General features: G+C 44.8%; 1 protein-coding gene and 1 non-coding gene across 2 annotated transcripts in view; one reads left to right on the forward strand and one right to left on the reverse strand.

The window, feature by feature from the left end:
* The window catches only part of LOC124719628 (voltage-gated potassium channel subunit beta-2), a 1,342,624-nt gene that overhangs the window by 1,063,831 nt on the left and 263,778 nt on the right, over positions 1-15,015 (reverse strand). The window lies entirely within an intron of this gene.
* On the forward strand, positions 12,106-12,180 carry Trnas-cga. Its single transcript has one exon. It is a non-coding gene; the product is annotated as a tRNA-Ser (tRNA).

A 15,015-nucleotide genomic window follows, 5' to 3' on the forward strand; every position in this document is an offset into this window, starting at 1 on the left:
GGCGTTCCGTAGTACCATCCTGAACCCATCGATTCTATATTCTGCTAACAGTCATTGGATCTCGACCGACGCGAGCAGCAATGTCGCGATACGATAAAACGCAATTGCGATAGGCTACAATTCGACCTTTATCAAAGTCCTCCTTACACGAGGCACCACAACAACGTTTCACCAGGCAACACTGGTCAACTGCTGTTTGTGTATGAGTAATCGGTTGGAAACTTTCCTCATGTCAGCACGTTGCAGGTGTCGCCACCGCCGCCAACCTTGTGTGAATGCTGTGAAAAGCTAATCATTTGCATATCACAGCATCTTCTTCCTGTCGGTTAAATTTCGCGTGTGTAGCACGTCATCTTCATGGTGTAGGAATTTTAATGGCTAGTAGTGTAATAGTAATAATAATAATAACTACCTGGGAGAAATCTTCCAGCCATCAGGGATCAACCTAAAGGCCAATGAGGAAAGAGTAAAACAACTACAGAAAGCATATAAACTCACGTGGAACTATTATAACAAAAAGTCCATATCCATTAACGCAAAATTGAGGCACTACAACACTGTCATACTTCCAGAGGCACTGTATGCATCTGAAACAACACAAATAGGTGGGAAAACTAAAATCAAAGAAATAGAGAAACAAAAAAGGAAAATACTCAGGAAAATTTTTGACCCGATACAAGAGCAAGGAATCTGGAAGAAGAGACCAACATCAGAATTATATAAATACACAGACAAGATTACGGATACAATAAAGAAAAGAAGAAAGCAGTTCTACAGACATATCCACAGGATGAATGAAAACAGAATTTAAAAGCGAATTCTTAAAGTCATCAAGTCAGGCAGGGGAAAAACAAAATGGATAAAAGAAGTTGAAGAGGACCTCAGACAAGCACACATAACAGTAAACGATGCAAAAAATAGAACTGAATTCAGGAGCATCATCAAAAAACATAAATTTGACACCACAACACAGAGGAGACCAGGATGCAAATGCACAGTGGAGCGAAAGAAACAACACAGTGAACACATGAAGAAAATTTGGGCCCAGAAAAAACATAAACAATGATCATAAAGGAATTCAAGTTCAAACGCTCTCTTAAATGGGAACAATCGAAAATAATAATATATTAATAATAATAATAATAATAATAATAATAAAGAGCTATTGTGGATTTGAACTTTTACACAGTCTAATACAGGCTATTTTACCATCTTTGATTTAAATTGTACGCTCTTTAACTGTGGTTGCCCGACCTGTAAGGTTATTTCAAAGAAATAAGGTATACAAAGAAAAAAAATAGACACATATGCGATAGTCCTCTGGCCCACCTATATTTCAGACAGATTCAGCAAGTCTTTCTGGAGAAGAGACGAGTACCAACGCCAGAGAAGACAGACATTCGCTCCGACTGGCGCAATATACTACTAGTAGAGAGGGAGGGGGGAGGGAGGGAGTGAGGGATGGGGGAGGGAGGGAGAGAGAGAGGGGGGGGGAGGGAGGGATAGGCAGAGGCCGCGCTCAGCTCCGACTGCTTAATGAAAAGACTTGCGCAGTTTCATTACAGCCAGAGTCGGATAGCAGTTCGGCAGTGCTCTGCGAGAGGGCAGATGGGGCCAGAGAATGGCGCTGCGGACTGGAAACCGCTGTAGAGAGAGATCCGCTCGTTCGTCTGAACGCCACCTTTCTTCTGTCCTTGTCGATGCTACGCAGGTTCAAAATGGTTCAAATGGCTCTGAGCACTATGTGACTTAACTTCTGAGGTCATCAGTCCCCTAGAACTTAGAACTACTTAAACCTAACTAACCTAAGGACATCACACACATCCATGCCCGAGGCAGGATTCGGACCTGTGACCGTGGCGGTCGCCCGGTTCCAGATTGTAGCGCCTAGAACCGCACGGCCACTCCTGCCGGCTCTACACAGGTCTTCCGCGCTTCTGACGCTGCTTGGCTCTACGAGCCGTACGTGGCTCGTGTTCGTGCCATATCTCGTTTGACATCCTGCTTTTACTGTACTACCACCTCGTTATGTTAATTTCGATTACTGGTGCCACCGAGTTACCACCTTGACTGCCCGTGAGCGGCAGCAGCGGCGCTTATCGATATAAGCCCTGACGTATTATCTTTGCTGATTGCTATTACTTGGCGGTTGTCGTGTGTTCGGAGTTAGTTGGGATCTGCAAGCCGGCCGGAGTGGCCGTGCGGTTGTAGGCGCTACAGTCTGGAACCGCGAGAACACTACGGTCGGAGGTTCGAATCCTGCCTCGGGCATGGATGTGTGTGATGTCCTTACGTTAGTTAGGTTTAAGTAAACCTCAGAAGTTGAGTCCCATAGTGCTCAGAGCCATTCGAACCATTTTTGGGATCTGCAAGTCAGTTGGAACGCGCCAGCAGTTAGTTGGGACCTGGCAGTGATTGAGTATAGGGCGTTCCGGAGCCCCTTAACTTGTTGTATTTCCACATTTGCGGCCCACAGTGTCGCTGGATGATTCCCAGTTAGTCTTTTTGCGGTTACATACTTTCCTTATACCGTCACGTGACCACAACGACACTAGGCAGCATTGAGTATTGACTCATCAGTGTAACCTCGCATTTTGTACGCTGACCCACAGCCAGGAACTGAACAAAGGTTCTCTCCAAAGTCAAATATCGGAATGCAATCTCCGCACCAATATCCTGATCCAATAATTTCTCCACCATCGCTATCTTCCAATGAAAAAATTAGGTCGCAATCTTTTCATTTTCTAATTGCTTATGCCGACTATTGCAGCACTTCTCATTATATTACTGAACCAGTAACTCGATTTAAAGAATCGAATGGGCCAACTTTAAGGGAAGCTAGTCTTTCAAGCACAACAGCAGTTACAAGGTCATATCTCCTGAACTGTCCGTCGTACAGTGATATAATTTGGAGGTACACTATGTGATCAAAAGTATCCGGACACATGGCTGAAAATGACTTACGAGTTTGTGGCGCCCTCCATCGGTATTGCTGGAATTCAATATGGTGTTGGCGCACCCTTAGTCTTGATGACAGCTTCCACCCTCGCAGGCATACGTTCAATCAGGTGCTGGAAGGTTTCGTGGGGAATGGCAGCCCATTCTTCACGGAGTGCTGTAATGAGGAGAGGTATCGATGTCGGTCGGTGACGCCTGGCACGAAGTCGGCGTTCCAAAAGATCCCAAAGGTGTTCCATAGCATTCAGGTCAGGACTCTGTGCAGGCCAGTCCATTACAGGGATGTTATTGTCGTGTAACCACTCCGTCACAGGCCGTGCATTATGAACAGGTGCTCGATCGTGTTGAAAAATGCAGTCGCCATCCCCGAATTGCTCTTCAACAGTTGGAAGCAAGAAGGTGCTTAAAACATCAATGTAGGCCTGTGCTGTGATAGTGCCACGCAAAACGACAAGTAGTGTAAGCCCTATCCATGAGAAACTCGACCACACAATAACACCACCGCCTCCGAATTTTACTGTTGGCACTACACACGCAGACGTTCACCGGGGATTCGCCATGCCCACACCCTGCCATCGGATCGCCACATTCTGTACCGTGATTCGTCACTCCAAACATCGTTTTTACACTGTTCAGTCGTCCAATGTTTACGATCCTTACACCAAGCGAGGCGTCGTTTGGCATTTACCGACGCGATGTGTGGCTTATAAGCAGCCGCTTGACCATGAAATGCAAGTTTTCTCGCCTCCCGCCTTACTGTCGTAGTACTTGCAGTGGATCGTGATGCAGTTTGGAATTCCCGTGTGATGCTCTGGATAGATGTCTGCCTATTACACATTACGACCCTCATCAAATGTCGGCGGTCTCTGTCAGCCAACAGACGAGGTCGGCCTGTACGCTTTTGTGCTGTACGTGTCCCTTCACGTTTCCACTTCACTATCACATCGGAAACAGTGGACCTAGGGATATCTAGGAGTGAAGAAATCTCTGGTACAGGCGTATCACACAAGTGACACCCCATGACCACCGAGCGAGGTGGCGCAGTGGTTAGACACTGGACTCGCATTCGGGAGGACGATGGTTTAATCCTGCGTCCGGCCATCCTGATTTAGGTTTTCCGTGATTTCCCTAAATCGCCCCAGGCAAATGCTGGGATGGATCCTCTGAAAGAGCACGGCCGACATCCTTCCCTGTCCTTCCCTAATCCGATGAGACCGATGACCTCGCTGTTTGGTCTCTTCCCCCAAAAACACCAAAAACCAAACACCCCATCACCTGACCACGTTCTAAGTCTGTGAGTTCCGCAGAGCCGCATTTTGGTCTCTAACGATGTCTAACGACTAATGAGGTGCCTGATATGGAGTACCTAACCGAAGGTGGCAGCATAATGCACCTAATATGAAAAACGTATGTTTTGGGGGGTGTCCGGATACTTTTGATCACGTAGTGTACATTCAGTGGTATACGTAGATACGATCTCCAAAATACATCCTTGGAAAACGGAAAGAGACACGAGAAAGTACTTATGCAAATCGACGACAAATTGAAATTCTGTTGATACAGTTATCAACGGAAAATGCAAATTTGTAAACTTTGGCGGCCTATGGACGAACGTGGGATACTGCAGCTTAATTTCACGACGCAGCTATCAAGTATAGCGAACAGGAGACATGTCGATACCAGTGTATAAAGAATTTTCAAGTTTCTTTCCGTGTACTCACTTGGACAGTAATTACACCTCGCAGACAATGTATGGACATGTCAGCGTTTCACAAGAGTACTTGGGCGAAAAGAAGCTGTTTCGAGCAATCGGTAAATCGCTCGACATCTGAATAGGAGCCCTGCCACTAATCGACGATGTTGACAGGAACAGATGATCCATGGCCGAACACAACCTCAAGAAGGAAACAGTTGACCAAGAGAAATGACAGAACATGAGGCCCGAGCAGTGGTCAGAGAGGCACTCAGAGCCTGGGATTCGTCATCATCATCATCATCATCATCATCATCATCATCTGTTCGACGTGCAGCTGGTGCGTCAGTCACTACACGTACCTGTGCACAGCTCCTGGTTTAGTGGTGAGAGTTGCTGCTTCTGGATCATGGAGTCAGGGGTTCGTTCCCAGCTGGGATGGGGATTTTCTCTCCCCAGGGACTGGGTGTTTGTGTTGTCCTCATCATTTCATCATCATCTTCATTCGTGACAGTGGCCAGATTGGACTGTGTAAAAATTGGATTTTGTACAGGCAGTGATGACTGTGCAGTTGAGCGCCCCCACAAACGAATCATCACCACTTGAGGGACCATTAATAGGCGGCTGACAGAGAGCTGAGCTCACGTCGCCCTTTGCCCTGACTGCCATCGACCTCTCTACACCAACAATCCTGTTTGCTGTAGTGTCGGGCACATTTGGCAACGATCTCATTGACTAGGGTAGAACTGCGTTCAGTGATGAGTCCCTCTTCACACTGAGCCCCGATGACCAGCTAAGTCGTGTCGAGACACAGCCCGGACACTGGTGTGATACCAACCTGACCGTTGCCCAACAACCAGGAGTGATGGTCACTCGCTAGGGTAATCATTTGCGGCACCCTAACAGCACAGCTGCACGTTGACGGTATTCTGCGACCCGTTTGGTTGTCCTTCATGACAAGCCATCCTGGGCTTACATTCCAACAAGATAACGCCCACCCGCGTACGACGAGAGTTTCTCCTGCTTGTCTTAGTGCTTGCCAAACCTATATCTCTGACGTCGATCTGTTGTAGAATGTTAGAACATGTTTTTTGCTCGAGTATCATGTCGTTTTTGGAAACCCAGAATCTACTATGTAGGAATCAACATGGATTCCGGAAACAGCGATCGTGTGAGACCCAACTCGCTTTATTTGTTCATGAGACCCAGAAAATATTAGATACAGGCTCCCAGGTAGATGCTATTTTTCTTGACTTCCGGAAGGCGTTCGATACAGTTCCGCACTGTCGCCTGATAAACAAAGTAAGAGCCTACGGAATATCAGACCAGCTGTGTGGCTCGATTGAAGAGTTTTTAGCAAACAGAACACAGCATGTTGTTATCAATGGAGAGACGTCAACAGACGTTAAAGTAACCTCTGGCGTGCCACAGGGGAGTGTTATGGGACCATTGCTTTTCACAATATATATAAATGACCCAGTAGATAGTGTCGGAAGTTTCATGCGGCTTTTCGCGGATGATGCTGTAGTATACACAGAAGTTGCAGCATTAGAAAATTGTAGTGAAATGCAGGAAGATCTGCAGCGGATAGGCACTTGGTGCAGGGAGTGCCAACTGTCCCTTAACATAGACAAATGTAATGTATTGCGAATACATAGAAAGAAGGATCCTTTCTTGTATGATTATATGATAGCGGAACAAACACTGGTAGCAGTTACTTCTGTAAAATATCTGGGAGTTTGCGTGCGGAACGATTTGAAGTGGAATGATCATATAAAATTAATTGTTGGTAAGGCGGGTACCAGGTTGAGATTCATTGGGAGAGTGCTTAGAAAATGTAGTCCATCAACAAAGGAGGTGGCTTACAAAACACTCGTTCGACCTATACTTGAGTATTGCTCATCAGTGTGGGATCCGTACTAGATCGGTTTGACGGACGAGATAGAGAAGATCCAAAGAAGAGAGGCACGTTTCTTCACAGGGTTATTTGGTAAGCGTGATAGCGTCAGGGAGATGTTTAGCAAACTCAAGTGGCGGAGTCTGCAAGAGAGGCGCTCTGCATCGCGGTGTAGCTTGCTCGTCAGGTTTCGAGAGGGTGCGTTTCTGGATGAGGTATTGAATATATCGCTTCCCCCTACTTATACCTCCCGAGGAGATCACGAATGTAAAATTAGAGATTAGAGCGCGCACGGAGGCTTTCAGACAGTCGTTCTTCCCGCGAACCATACGCGACTGGAACAGGAAAGGGAGGTAATGACAGTGGCACGTAAAGTGCCCTCCGCCACACACCGTTGGGTGGCTTGCGGAGTATAAATGTAGATGTAGATGTAGATGTAGAACCCTCACCTGGCCAGCAACCTCGCCGGATCTCTCCCCAGTTCAGAACGTTTAGAGTATTATAGGCACCAACCAGCTCGGGATTTTCACGGTCTAACGTGCTAGTTGGACAGAATCTGACGCGATGTCCTCAGAGGAATATCCAAAAACTCTATCAATCGATGCTAAGCTGAATAACTGCCAGACGTGGAACAATGCGTTATTGGGTTGGTCAGTTTTTGACGCTCTTTCTCTTGAATAAATCACCAAATTTTCCTAAGATTATAATCATTTGTTTATCTGTACACGTACATCGTGTATAACGATTTGTGTCCCTTTGGGATAATTCGTGCGTATTTTTTGTGTCTTAAGGTGCACGTTGTCAACAGAGGTAAAGAAGTAATAAATTAAGCATCAGGCTTGACGCTAAAGTCAGACTGCATGAACAGTGGACATGCTGTAAGCAGCAAATGTTTTACCTCTCGGTGGCAGGTGTCAAATACAGGGAGCGAAACGCTATTTACAAGTTCTACAGAAACCAGATGGCAGTTACAAGAGTCGAGGGGCACGAAAGGGAAGCAGTGGTTGGGAAGGGAGTGAGACCGGGGTGTAGCCTCTCCCCGATGTTATTCAATCTGTATATTGAGTAAGCAGTAAAGGAAGCAAAAGAAAAAGTTGGAGTAGGAACTAAAATTAATGGAGAAGAAATAAAAACTTTGAGGTTCGCCGACGACATCGTAATTCTGTCAGAGACAGCAAAAGACCTAGAAGAGCAACTGAACGGAATGGACAGTGTCCTGAAAGGAGCATATACGAGGGCGGTTCAGAAAGTAACCTCCAATTGGTCACAGTGCGGGTTGTGGGGGGAGTAGCGACGCCATCTGTGCGTTCACGCACTCAACAGGTCAGTCGGCATCAAGCCGTGGTCGAGTGAACGTCGTACCTACGCTAGTTTAGTTTTTGTTGCAGTTTCAAATGTGTGCTGCAATAGAAAACCCCCAAATGTGAAGTGCGTGCTGTCATAAGGTTTCTTACAGCCAAAGGATATTCTGCAGCAGCTATTCATCGTGAGCTTTGTGCCGTGTACGGACCAAGAGTTATGAGTGAAGGAGTTGTCCGTGATTGGGTTACCGTAAGTTCTGTGCACAATGGGTGCGCAAAATTCTTACCGACCACCACAAAACTCAAAGAATGGCCTCTGCATTAGACTTTCTGTCACATTATAAGGACGGAGGAGAACCATTGTTAAACAGAATCGTGACCGGTGACGAAACCTGGATTAAGTACGTGAACCCTGAGACAAAAGAACAATCAAAGATGTGGGCACATTCAAATTCGCCTACCAAACCAAGAAAAGCCTCGCAAGATTTTTCTGCCAGAAAACTGATGGCAAAGGTGTTTTGGGATGCCAAAGGGGTGTTGTTGGTTGAATTCATGGAACGTGGTACGACCATTAATCAAGACGTGTACTGTGAAACAATAAAAAAGTTACGACGGGCTATACAGAACAAACGCCGTGGTATGCTGACTTCCGGTTTCGTTTTTTTGCACGATAACGCCCGTCCTCACTCTGCTCGCAGAACAACGGCCCTTCTTGAGTCCTTCAAGTGGGACGTTATCAACCAGACCTGGCGCCAAGTGATTATCACCTCTTCATGCATTTGAAGAAATGGCTCGGGTCACAGCGGTTTGATGACGACGAAGAGCTCAAAGATGCGGTCACAGGCTGGCTCCAGGCACAAGCGGGTGATTTTTATGCAGAAGGAATTTCAAAGCTAGTGAAGAGATACGATAAGTGCCTCAATCACTATGGAGACTATGTAGAAAAATAGTGCAAAGATGTAGTTGTAAGATTATATATTAAAATATTTTTATTTAACTTGGTGTATTTTTTTAAATCACCCGGAGGTTACTTTCTGAACGGCCCTCGTAAGATGAACATCAAGCAAAACGAGGATAATGGAATGTTGTCGAATTATATCAGGCGATGATGAAGAATTAGGTTAGGAAATGAGACAAAGTAGTAAAGGACTTATGCTACTTGGGGAGCAAAATAACTGATGATGGTCGAAGTAGAGAGGATATAAAACGTAGACTGGCAATGGCAAGGAAAGCGTTTCTGAAGAAGAGAAATTTGTTAACATCGAGTATAGATTTAAGTGTCAGAAAGTCATTTCTGAAAGTATTTGTATGGAGTGTAGCGATGTATGGAAGTGAAACATGGACGATAGATACTTTGGACAAGAAGAGAATAGAAGCTTTCGAAATCGAAATGTGGTGCTACAGAAGAATGCTGAAGATTAGATGGGTAGATCACACAACTAATGAGGAGGTATTTAATAGAATTGGGGAGAAGAGGAGTTTGTGGCACAACTTGACTAGAAGAAGGGGTCGGTTGGTAGGACATGTTCTGAGGCATCAAGGGTTCACCAGTTTGGTATTGTGGAGGGCAGCGTGGAGGGTAAAAATCGTAGAGGGAGACCAAGAGATGAATACACTAAGCAGATTCAGAAGTAAGCAGGTTGCAGTAGGTACTTGGGGATGAAGAAGCTTCCACAGGATAGAGTAGCATGGAGAGCTGCATCATACCAGTCTCAGGACTGAAAACCACAACAACAGCAACAACAACAACAACAGTAAAGCGTTAGCATTAACATGTTCAATGACAGAGAATTACAGTTGCTCTACGGTTCTGAATTGCATTGTATGCGAATTTTTTGCTTCATGTCCTCCACCCGTCCCACGAAACAAATTCCTCCAGTACCCTCCCCTTTCCTGCTCAGATCCTGGGCGCCGTCTTGTTTGTTGATTCATAAGTCCCCCACCCCCACCCCCAGTCTCGCGTGCATTGCCACAAACGACTCTGCTCCACGAGCAACAGGGCAACATCGCGTGTCCAGAAACTCTCGGCAACTGCTGCCATTTCATTGATAACTCCTCGAGTGTTTCAACTATGCAAGCTTTATTCTTATCCAAAGTAAAAATAAAAAATAAAAAAAATCAATAAGACTAGATGTGCCAGCACGGGGGAATATGGCATGAGCGTGCTACTCTAACCCTTATGGGAGGCCGGCCGCTGTGGCCGAGCGGTTCTAGGCGCTTCAGTCCGGAACCGCGCGACCGCTACGATCGCAGGTTCGAATCCTTACTCGGGCGTGGATGTGTGCGATGTCCTTAGGTTAGTTACGTGTAAGTATTTCTAAGTCTAGGGGACTGATGACCTCAGATGTTAAGTCCCGTAGAGCTCAGAGCCATTCGAACCTTATGGAAGAATCGCCAACAAAACCATCACCAGGCAGACGAGGAATATCGGGGACCATGCATTCTACACTCCTACATTTCGTTCTGGATTTATTTCAAACCTGCACCAACCGCTGAGCGTGTTTGTTAAGGAAAATCTGAAAGTATTTATATTATTTTTACCACAATTTACAAACATTTTCATTTCATGCTTTTCTGTATCTATGACGTCTTTGCAACTGACGCCGCATAATTGTCTTTGACCGAAACTGCTCGCACACAAAGAATAGCGGAAAAAGCTATTTAACGGGGTAGGACGTCAAACGGGCCGACTTGGAGCACGAGAGGCATCACAGGTCACTTTAGCTTCCACTGTCTATACTTTTACAAATAAATTCATAAAACTTTGTCAACACGACCAGGAAGGATTCAGGATTCAAACTCATAGCAATGGAAGTTCAAAAGTATAACAAAATAAATTTTTTTACGTGTGAAATTTCATGATTTTTTTCACTTACTATTGGCTGCATTTGTTGCTATAGGTACACTTTTCTTCACAAGTAAGAGAGATTCTTCGATGAATTTTGCACAGAATACAAAAAATACTTACAGGTGTATGAAACTCTAGAATTTATTTAATTAATGAAAAAATGAATGAGCTGTTACATTTTAAACTGCATGTTTAGAAACAAACTCATATTTTATGGTTAATTATCTCAATTTCTAGCACAGTTTTTAATAGGTTTGGAAAATTGTAGAGTTTCATACACCTGCAAGTATGGTTTGTATGCTGTGCAAAATTCATCGAAGAATCTCCCTTACTTATGAAGAAGAGTGTACCTATAGCAACGAATGCAGCCAATAGTAAGTGAAAAAATGATGACATTTCACATGTAAAAAAATATATATTGTTATATTTTTGAACTTCCACTGCTATGAGCGTGAATCCAGAATCCTTCCTGGTCATGCTGACAAAGTTTTATGAATTCATTTGTAAAAGTGTAGATGCTGGAAATTAAAATGTCCTGTGGTGCCTCTCCTGCTCCCAGTCGGCCCGTTTGACGTCCTACCCCCCTTAAGGTGTTACGCGAAGCCATTTTTTCAACGTATCATGTTAACTTGCCTCCTATTTTGAACTATTCCTTAATTTATACGACAATGTGTTATTGGTTTTAAGGGCCTCCAACCTAGAATGGTTTAAAAATCTTAGCTACTTTCTGGCATAAAATGAAACCAAAGGTCATTTACTATTAATATTTAGGTCACATGTACATACAATTTAATATTACAGACCACATCGTTAAATCAGTAAAATAACATTTCAGAACAAGGAGAAAACATTGCTATAGATGGAAATAGTAGTAGCAGTTGGAGAGTGTACTTCTGACGCCCGAGCAGTTCTAGGCGCTTAAGTAGTTCTAAGTTCTAGGGAACTGATGACCTCAGCTGTTAAGTCCCATAGTGCTGAGAGCCATTTGAACCATCTGACGCCAGATGGCGCTGTATTTCCGGCTACTGCCTGTTGAAGCCGTTGTCCATTAATACGGCAGGAACGACACGGGCAGGACGACGAGTGTAGTGCTCTGCTGAACCTAAATATTAACAGTAAATCTGTATATTTTAGCCTTTTGAAAAATTAAGACTATCTTATAGAGGACGCGTGCATCTAGCGCAAACATGGTGAACAAAATCTAACAATTTTTTATGTGAAACTTCCTGGCAGATTAAAACTGTGTGCCGGACCGAGACTCGAACTCGGGACCTTTGCCTTTCGCGGGCACTCCTTTCTTTCAGGAGTGCTAGTTCTGCAAGGTTCGCAGGAGAGCTTCTGTAAAGTTTGGAAGGTAGGAGACGAGGTACTGGCAGAAGTAAAGCTGTGAGGACGGGGCGTGAGTCGCGCCTGGATAGCTCAGTTGGTAGAGCACTTGCCCGCGAAAGGCAAAGGTCCCGAGTTCGAGTCTCGGTCCGGCACACAGTTTTAATCTGCCAGGAAGTTTCGTATCAGCGCACACTCCGTTGCAGAGTGAAAATCTCATTCTGGAATTTTTTATATCTATATAAGACCGGTGTTTTACACTTTATAGCTACTTTGGGTTGGATTGTTTTGGGGGAAGAGACCAAACTGCGAGGTCATCGGTCTCATCGGTTTAGGGATGGACGGGGAAGGAGGTCGGCCGTGCCCTTTCAAAGGAATCATCCCGGCATTTACCTGGAGCGATTCAGGGAAATCACGGAAAACCTAAATTAGGATGGCCGGACGCGGGATTGAACAGTAGTCCTCCCGAATTCGAGTCCACTGTGCTAACCACTTATAGGTAATTTGAGAACGCATGAACCTGTGTTCAGTGTATGTCGCCTTTTGGCTGAGAACTATATGTATTCCGTAAATTCAGTTAGAGCACTAATAACCGTGGTTAAATATTGCACTTATTTTTACGTTTTTGTATAAATTTTCTTAATCTGAAGATATTATATGCCCGAAACCGGTTATGACTGTCATTAACATGTGATTGTGTCTATAAATAAACAAAAAAAATTAGAAAAGAATCAATCACGTACTCCACAGAGAAACCGTCGTTTTTTCCAAAAATGTTGCCACATCGCCATGGCATTTTTCAACAAGATAATGCGTCATGTCACAAGGCCATGAGTGTTATGGAATGGTTCGAGGAACACAGTGGCGACTTCCAGTTGATGTGCTGGACCCCCCAACTCGCCAGATCTGAACCGGATGTCGCAGCTCATCGCCTCATTCCCTGGAATTTACGAGAATTAGGTGACGTTGTAACACCCCACCCGTCACTTATCTGGATTTGGTGTGTGTTCACCCCAGGTAATTGACTAACAGATCAACGGAGAGTGCAAAACTGCCGCAATGTCGGATAACGCAAAGAAAGTAATAAGGCCCTGTGACTCCTGATTGGACTTCGGTGGCAGTGTTGACATTAATTGGTTCAGAATTGATCCCTTTTAATTAAAAAGGGGTGTACATTGATGTTATTTTCAGCTATTGAACACGAGATGCAAATGTTGATCATAAAATTAATTAAGAAAGTAACTTGGGATTTCAACTACTTGATTGAAAACAGATGCAGTCGATTAGCACAGATTTATTCTAACTCACGACCTTCAGTCATCACATTAAATGACTCTCCTAACAGGCAAAGGAAATGTCATGTGGCTAGGGCCTCCCGTCAGGTAGGCTGTTCGCCTGGTGCAAGTCTTTCGATTTGACGCCACTTCGGCGATTTGCATGTCGATGGGGATGAAATGATGGTGATAAGAACAACACAACACCCAGTCCCTGAGCCGAGAAAATCTCCGACCCAGCCAGGAATCGAACCCGGACCCTTAGGATTGACAGTCTGTCACGCTGACCACTCAGCTACCGGAACGGATCCTAACAGGCAGTGGTAATAAATTGCGTTTGCATGGAGTAAAGCGCGATAAATCAAAAGTAATTCCTATCGACTGACCTACGCGTAATGCGAAGTGCGAGAAGAATTCTACAATACACGGCCCATGAAACCCTCGTGGAAACTTTGCCGACGTGATCCAACAAATTAATCAGTGGCCGGAGCGGGCGCAATATCACCGAATTCACCGTGGCGGGGCGTCGTCGTCGTGTGGACGTCGGCCGGCCCCGTGGTGCTGCAAGGCTGCGCTCATCTGTTCACTCCTAGCTATCTTGCTCAGTACATTGGTGAACCAAAACTTCCTAGCTCCAAGCTCAATCGTTCCCTTTGCTAAGTCCTAAACTGCAGAGATGCTCACTCTTTCTCAGGCAAGCTGAGTAAAGAACGCCACGTCCGCACTCTAGGCAAGCTGGGAACGGAAGACCTCTACGGGGACTTCTCCCAGTCCGCTCTTCGCCTCGGTTTCCCCTCCAGCTAAATCACTTATGCCAATTGCAACGCAAGTCGCGTTAATTATGCGTCGCTTCCCAGCGCCGACCAATGCCTGCTCTGGGAAGTGAACAAATACCCACAAAATTTCCCTTCCTCTCAACTTCTGCTATTTAGCAATCCTCCTTCCACGAGGCAACACAACAACTTTTCACCAGGCAACGCCGGTCAACTTCTGTTTGTGTACGAGAAATCGGTTGGAAATTTTCTTCATGTCAGCACGTTGTAGGTGTCGCCACCGGCGCCAACCTTGTGTGAATGCTCTGAAAAGCTAATCGTTTGCTTATCACAGTATCTTCTTCCTGTCCGTTAAATTTCACGTCTGTAGCACGTCATCTTCGTGTTGTAGCAATTTTAATGGCCACTAGTGTAAATTACTTACGAACAGATGTGGTTGCATTTTAGTATTTGCTCAGTAAAGTGGCTTCTTATGTTACAAAACAGATTACTCACTTGAGAAATGATATATGTGGGCAGCACACAGATTCACCGTGATATTGCCATTTCTTGCTACAGGAGAGAGCTACTCTAGTTTACAATACATACCATAGAGCACATTAACCAAAATAATTCCCGAAATGTGTGAAGCGACTTATAAGACAGTGGAGGGAATATGTTTGAAAGTAAGTAAGTCTTTCGTATACTATATGAGCAGTAACAACTTGTTTTTTTATTTTTGCGTGATTTAAGCAATAGAATTCCAACAACTACAAAATTAATAAAAGGTGCGAAACAAATGAATCGCCTTATAACTTGCAGCATCCAGAGTTCAAAAATAGACAAAAAGTAGAATGGAAAATTATGACTACATATTTTATTGTCGAGTATGACCACCTCCTCTATTCCGGCCTACTGAAAAGCTGTTTCCAGATGTATAGGGGCATGGCTGAAGCTGAGGTTGTG

The sequence above is a fragment of the Schistocerca piceifrons genome, chromosome 11 (genome assembly GCF_021461385.2).
Source record: "Schistocerca piceifrons isolate TAMUIC-IGC-003096 chromosome 11, iqSchPice1.1, whole genome shotgun sequence".
Classification (NCBI taxonomy): domain Eukaryota; kingdom Metazoa; phylum Arthropoda; class Insecta; order Orthoptera; family Acrididae; genus Schistocerca; species Schistocerca piceifrons.